The sequence below is a fragment of the Rhododendron vialii genome, chromosome 6a (genome assembly GCF_030253575.1).
Source record: "Rhododendron vialii isolate Sample 1 chromosome 6a, ASM3025357v1".
NCBI classification, from domain to species: domain Eukaryota; kingdom Viridiplantae; phylum Streptophyta; class Magnoliopsida; order Ericales; family Ericaceae; genus Rhododendron; species Rhododendron vialii.
In genome coordinates this window covers 10,633,287-10,640,517 of record NC_080562.1, presented here as the reverse complement: position 1 = coordinate 10,640,517, position 7,231 = coordinate 10,633,287, and the positions used below count along the sequence as shown (strand labels likewise).

Below are 7,231 nucleotides of genomic sequence, written 5' to 3'. Positions count from 1 at the left end.
TGTGATAGAATACTTACGCACTAGAGCCGCAAAATACTTATTAACAAAATGGGTTCCCTCATCACTTATGATCGCTCTCGGACAGCCAAACCGACTAAAAACATTGCTCTTAAGGAATTCGAGCACAACTTTATGATCATTCGTTTTCGTAGCCACCGCTTCCACCCACTTAGACACATAATCTACCGCCACAAGAATATACTCATTCCCAAAAGAATTAGGGAACGGTCCCATGAAGTCTATGCCCCACACATCAAATAACTCTACCACTAGAATGAAGTTCAATGGCATCATGTCTCGGCGGGATATGTTTCCGGCACGTTGGCACCGAAGACACGTCCTACAAAACTCGTGGGCATCTTTAAAAAGAGTTGGCCAATAGAAGCCACTCTGCAACACTTTTGTCGCCGTTTTCTTCCCACTAAAATGTCCCCCACATTCAAGAGTATGACAAAATGTCAAAATACTATGATACTCACACTCGGGGACACAGCGCCGAATCACTTGATCCGCGCAATACTTAAAAAGTATCGGATCCTCCCACAAATAATGCCCAACCTGAGAAAAGAATCGATCCTTATCTAGACGGGACCAATGCGAAGGAATCTCACCAGTGGCTAGGTAATTAACAATAAAAGCATACCACGGAGGCCGAACTTGCGACACCTCAAACAATTGCTCATCGGGGAATGAGTCATGGAGAGGCACAGTGTCACATGAGGAGTCAACAAGGATCCTCGACAAGTGGTCGGCCACAGAATTTTCGGAACCTTTCTTGTCCCGAATTTCAAAATCAAACTCTTGTAGCAACAGAATCCATCTAATAAGCCTAGGTTTCGCATCTTTCTTAGAAAGCAAGTGACGCAATGCAGCATGATCAGAATACACAACAACCTTAGACCTGAGGAGGTACGACCTAAACTTGTCTAATGCAAAAACAACAGCAAGTAACTCCTTCTCCGTAGTAGTGTAATTCAATTGAGCATCGGAGAGGGTTTTACTCGCATAGTAAATCGCATGGGAAACTTTGTCAACTCGTTGGCCAAGGACAGCGCCAACTGCATAGTCGGACGCATCACACATGATTTTGAAAGGTAATTTCCAATCGGGTGACTGCATAATAGGTGCAGAGGACAAGGCATCTCTCAACTTGACAAAGGCCTTCATGCAGGCCTCGTCAAACACAAATGGCACATCCTTGGGGAGGAGATCGCACAAGGGTTTAGCAATCTTGCTAAAATCACGAATAAAGCGGCGGTAAAAGCCCGCATGCCCTAAAAAGGATCTAATCTGCTTAACAGAAGATGGGGGAGGGAGTCGCGAAATTAAGTCAACTTTAGCTTTATCCACCTCAATCCCCCTCGTAGACACCACATGTCCCAACACTATCCCCTCTTGAACCATAAAATGGCTCTTCTCCCAACTTAGCACTAAATTTTTCTCAATGCATCGCTCAAGCACCTTGCTCAAGTTACGGAGACAATCATCAAACGAGGTCCCAAAGACCGAAAAGTCATCCATAAAGATCTCGAGAAACTCCTCCACCATGTCAGAGAAAATAGACATCATGCACCGTTGAAAAGTAGCAGGTGCATTGCACAAACCAAATGGCATACGCCGGTAAGCGAAAGTGCCAAAAGGACAAGTAAAGGTAGTTTTCTCTTGGTCTGCAGGGTCGACGGGCACTTGATTGTATCCGGAATAGCCATCCATAAAACAATAATAGCTTTTGCCCGCTAACCGCTCTAAGATTTGGTCAATGAAAGGCAATGGGAAGTGATCTTTCCTAGTCATGGAATTGAGCTTACGGTAGTCAATACAAACACGCCACCCTGTGGTGACTCGTGTCGGGACAAGCTCACCTCTCTCGTTCTCGACCACAGTTATGCCCGACTTCTTAGGCACCACTTGAGTGGGACTCACCCACTTACTATCCGCGATGGGGTATATGATACCCGCATCCAAAAGTTTCACAACCTCCTTCATTACCACCTCCTTCATATTCGGGTTCAACCTCCGTTGCATCTCACGAGATGGTTTAGCATTCTCTTCGCAATTGATGTGATGCATGCACACGGAGGGATCAATACCCTTCAAGTCCGCCACGGACCACCCTATCGCACTCTTATACTGCTTAAGCTTCTTAACCAGTTGACCCTCCTGTGTGACAGAAAGGTCAGACGCAATAATAACTGGAAGGGTGTCATTGGTACCTAGAAATACGTACTTGAGATTAGCCGAAAGAGGCTTCAACTCAAGTTTCGGTGGAGCCTCAATAGACGGAGGGGCGGTCTCATCAGAAAGTGCAGGAAGAGGTTCAAACTGCGCTGTCCACTTTGGAGGTGAATTATTAAGTAACAGATTCACCTCCTCAATGGACTGATCGATATCATACTCCCCATACCCAAAGTGTGCCAAACAAGCGGCCAACGGGTCATCGGTCAAAACATAAGGCAATGCCTCCTCCACCAAGTCCTCCACGACATCGACTGTGAAGCAGTCTTCCTCTAAGGGAGGGTGTTTTGCGGCCTTATAAACATTAAGCTTAAGGGTCATGTTCCCAAAGGTCACCTCCATCTCTCCACTCCTCACATGAATATTAGCATTCGCGGTCGCCAAGAAAGGACGACCAAGAATAATCGGAGTCTGCTTTTTGAGGGTTTGCACCGGTTCTGTGTCAAGGACTATAAAATCAGCCGAAAAATAAAAATCATTAACCTTGACAAGAACGTCCTCAACTACTCCACGTGGCACCTTAATGGATCTATCAGCTAATTGCAAAGTAACCGACGTGGGCTTCAACTCCCCAAGCCCCAATTGTTCGTACACCGAGTACGGAATCAAGTTGACACTAGCCCCTAAGTCTAAAAGTGCTCGCTCTATGGCATATTTTCCAATGACTATATCAATAGTCGGGGTACCAGGATCTTGCATCTTAAGGGGAGCGTCCGACTGAAAAACAGAGCTCACTTGCTCGGTGAGAAGGACCTTTTTGGACACATTGGTTCGGTTTTTCCTCTTTTGAGTGCAGAGGTCCTTTAGAAATTTGGCATAAGTTGGGACTTGTTCGATGGCATCTAGGAGTGGGATGTTAACTTTCACTTGCTTGAATACCTCAAGGGTATCCTCCATAGATGCTCCCCTCTTAGGAAAAGGAGATGGTGCATTCAAACATGATGGGAACGGGGCTTTAGGCACATAGGGTGGTACCTTAGAGCCCGCTGACACAGAAGTGGGCGATGCAGGTGTGACTGGAGGGGTTCCCTCCTTACTTTGTGAACTCTCCTCCCCAAAGTCATTGGGGTCGGAGGGAGCCAAATGCTCCTTCGATTTCGCTTTCTCTGGTCGGGTTTCGACTTCTCTCTTATTGCGCAAAGTCATGATTACCTTAGCATCAGCAAGAGGCGGGTCATGAACTACAAACTGTCCTCCAAGGGGTTGGACAGGTTGACTAGGCAACCTACCTTCTTCCCTACGGTTAAGTGCATTGGCTATTTGACCCATTTGGGTCTCGAGCCGCGAAATGGACTGGGTATTAGAACACACTTGCTGTTGGGTATCAGTTAAACGGTCAAGCGCTTACAGCACCTTGTCCTCGAAGGATGGATCCCGCGTGGATTGGGTGGGTGCTTGGTGGTTTTGTGAGCAATAGGCAGCTGGATTAAATGGAGTGTTAAAAGGCCTATGCTGCTGGGCAGAGGAACTACCCTGCTCTTGCGATCTCCATGAGAAATTAGGATGTTTGGCCCAACCCGCGTTGTAAGTATTAGAATACGGATCATTACTTGGTTGGGAGAAACCTCGTGCATTAGCATACCCTTGTGCAGCATTAACCTGCTCCTCCACAAAAATAGGGAATTGTGGGGCTACAGGACAGTCAGTGATGAAATGGGCCGGACTAGCACATAAAGAACATGCCTCCTGAGAAAGTGGAGGCTGTGAGGTGGCCGGTCCCATACAAAGAAGTTTTTCAACCTTTTCAGTCAGTAGTTCGACTTTGGAATTGAGGTCATGAGATGGTTTGATCTCATACATACCTCGTGGCTTATCAGAGCCAGTAGTGACTGACTTACCTCTCCTCTCAAAAGAAACATTTTGCAAGGACCCTTCGCTCATAGTTTCAAACAACTGCCAGGCATCCTCTTCATTCTTAACCATCACAGAGCCTCCACATGAGGCATCAACCATCACACGATGCTGCGGATGCAGCCCGGAATAAAAACTCTGTACTAATTGCCACTTAGGTATGTCATGGTGCGGACACTTACGAATGAGATCCCCATATCTCTCCCAAGCCTCATAGAACTGTTCATTCTCAACTTGTTGGAAAGTGGTAATCTCCTGCCGAAGTCTGAGTGTTTTTCCTATGGGGAAGAATTTCTTAAGGAATGCCGCACTCATTTGCGCCCAAGATGTTATAGAATTAGTTGGCAAAGTACTAAGCCAATGTTTGGCATTCCCTATCAAAGTGAATTGAAACAAAATCAATCTCAATGCATCCATCGGAAAATTATGAATTAAAAGCGTGAAACTGAAGGCTTCAAATTCAGTGATGTGTTGATATGGATCCTCTTGAGATTGCCCTTGAAACTTAGGGAGCATTTGGAGTGTACCGGGCTTAATCTCATACTGATTAGCCGTGATGGTGGGTAATCGTACACATGATGGTGTAGTGTAAGCCGTAGGGGCGAAGTGTGAGTTGAGAGGGAGGGGGTTAGGTACCACAAGTGCTCCATCAGCATCATCTGCCATTGTGACTAAGTTGGTCTTTTTGTTAACCCTACGTCTCCTATCTAAATCCAAATTAAGAGGTACGAGTTCGGATTCCAAAGACCGACGACCAAGCATGCAAGTTCAATACCCCTCAAGTGTAAAAAAGGGGTACTCCAGATACAGACACTAATTTGCCAAAATGAAGAACAAACTCACAGTGGGTCAACGAAATCGCTTTTATATCACGGCACCGCTTCTCCACAGTGATCTTTGCTCGTTTTGCCGCCTCGTAACCTGTAGCTAAAAGTACCAAAACTAACAAACAAAATAAAAATAAATAACAATGAACTAAACTAAAAACTAATTAAATTAACGCAACCGTGCAAACTGTCCCCGGCAACGGCGCCAAAATTTGACCGCGTCGTTCCGTGTCAAAAATAAATTTATAAAAGCTTGGAGTTAACTACTACTCCGTAGAATAGTGGTCAAGACCGAGTGTCGATCCGCAGGAACAAATTGGCTAAGTTACTATAATTCGATCAACTTCTAGATTAATTCGGAAAAGTAAAGATTGATTGGTCGAATTGTTTTGAAGAGCTAATTAAACTAAAGAACAATTTAATTAAAAGATTTAGAAACGATGGAGGAAAATATCTAGGGTTTCGAATTCACCCCGACCGCGTAACAACAATATGCATAGGCTAGGTTTATTTATTCGAATCAAAAGAGATTATCGCTAGGGCTTGCAAACCCTAACGATAATCATCAAGAAAATAATCGGGTTGTTAAAAGGTATAAACTATCCCATAGCACGGACCGTCTCTCAGTTAGCACGATCTGGCAACCTAACGGCACGATCCGTCTTACGAGCATAATCTATCTCAGAACTCCAACCACAATCAGTGAAAACCATTGCAAAACTATGTATTTGAAATCTAGAGTACAAATACTTAATCGATATAAAGAATTAAAATCAATTCATTCAATTGAAACGAAAAGGATTCTGAGTTTTACAATCGATCCGAAAAACAAACTAAAACCCATGCATAAAAGAGGTTACTTGGCGCGAAGTTTCATCTTCCCCCTAGACAAGGGGTTTAGCCGGCCATGGGAATGGAAACCGTAGCAGTATGGATTGATGAAATCATAGTCAGAATGCTAGAAAATTCACTGATCCGGTTGAGAACCCACGTCCAATAACTATTCTCCTGATTACGTCGAAGAAGTCTGCCTGATGTCGTCCAAGAATTCCGCCTGATTACATCCAAGAATTCCGCCTGACGTCGTCCAAAAAGTCACGTCCCATATCAGTAGCATCCTGTATATTTTATAGTGTAGGGTTTTATTAACTTTTAAGCCATGAATTACATTAAGCCCCTTTGGACTCTGGGTAATAATAAATTAATCATGCTACTTTTAGATAATTTGCACTATGACCCCAAGCTTCTTTTAATCTTCTTATTAATCAACCCAATTTGCATATTTTCGCACCCATCAATCTTTGAGGCCTGCAAACACCATAAAATACTAAAACGAATCAAGTAACAGGGTAAACGGATAAACAATGCGTAAATTAAAAGGAGTAAATGGGTGCTTTTCAGCACCTATCATGAAGTACTACCGGAACCTTGGCCTTTTATTCTATGGTATCAAATTGATTCAGGCCCCGTTCCGAAAACGGAAATAAGTACTTATTTTTTTAGAAGACAATTTTAAGCTAAAAAATTATGTGTTTACGTAAATAATTTTTCTATAAATATGGATCTTGTTTGATAGATCTCATTGAGATCTTTTATACGGTGAAAAAAAATTGAAAAATAATTTTTCATTTATATTATTTTTGAGTTTGAAAATGTAAAATAAGTATTTATTTTTTAATAAAGTGTTCTGGAACGGAGCCTCACTGTATAACTCGTGCATATTTTAAAGAAGAGAAAACCTAGTCTATTTTTGCAGTTCGTAGGTAGGCCTCCAAACCGGTAAATGTGGTCCCCCTGGCCGAATATTTCCCTTTCGCGAGCCAAGAATTCACGCTTTCCAATGCCCTCAACACAAAATTCCTTTCGTCCAATCATCAAATTCATCTACTTTTAGTATAACCTATCGGTCAATTTTCATTACAGAAGGTCTAAAATTTCAAACTCCCACAGATTTTTCATTTTTTTTTTAATTGTTGTGGAATTTTTTTTTTATTTTGCGAGAAAAAGGAAGTAAATCTCAAGAGCCTTACGCCAATACGCGCCGATCGACGGATATACAGGAAAAAAAAATTAAAAAATTCTCACTAATATTTGTTTTCATCCCGTGCATACAGACGAGGGACGCGGGGGGCTGCTGTTCCAATTTTGGGGCCCACCCCGCTCTCGCTCCGATAATCTGAATCGTTCACTTTGTAAAGCTCGTTGAGTAGAACAACTATGTTAAAAATCAGCTTAATTGGATATCATTAAGTACCTGATCGGAGCCCATATAACTCTCAATCCATAGGTTGCCGTGGATTTGATCCAGTGTTTCGGAT

The 7,231-nt window shown here is 43.1% G+C and overlaps 1 non-coding gene across 1 annotated transcript; it reads left to right on the top strand.

Annotated features, from left to right (window-relative positions):
• Positions 1-4,246: 4,246 nt before the first annotated feature.
• Positions 4,247-4,353, top strand: LOC131331693 (small nucleolar RNA R71). Its single transcript, XR_009201493.1, has one exon. It is a non-coding gene; the product is annotated as a small nucleolar RNA R71 (small nucleolar RNA).
• The last annotated feature ends 2,878 nt before the right edge of the window (positions 4,354-7,231 follow it).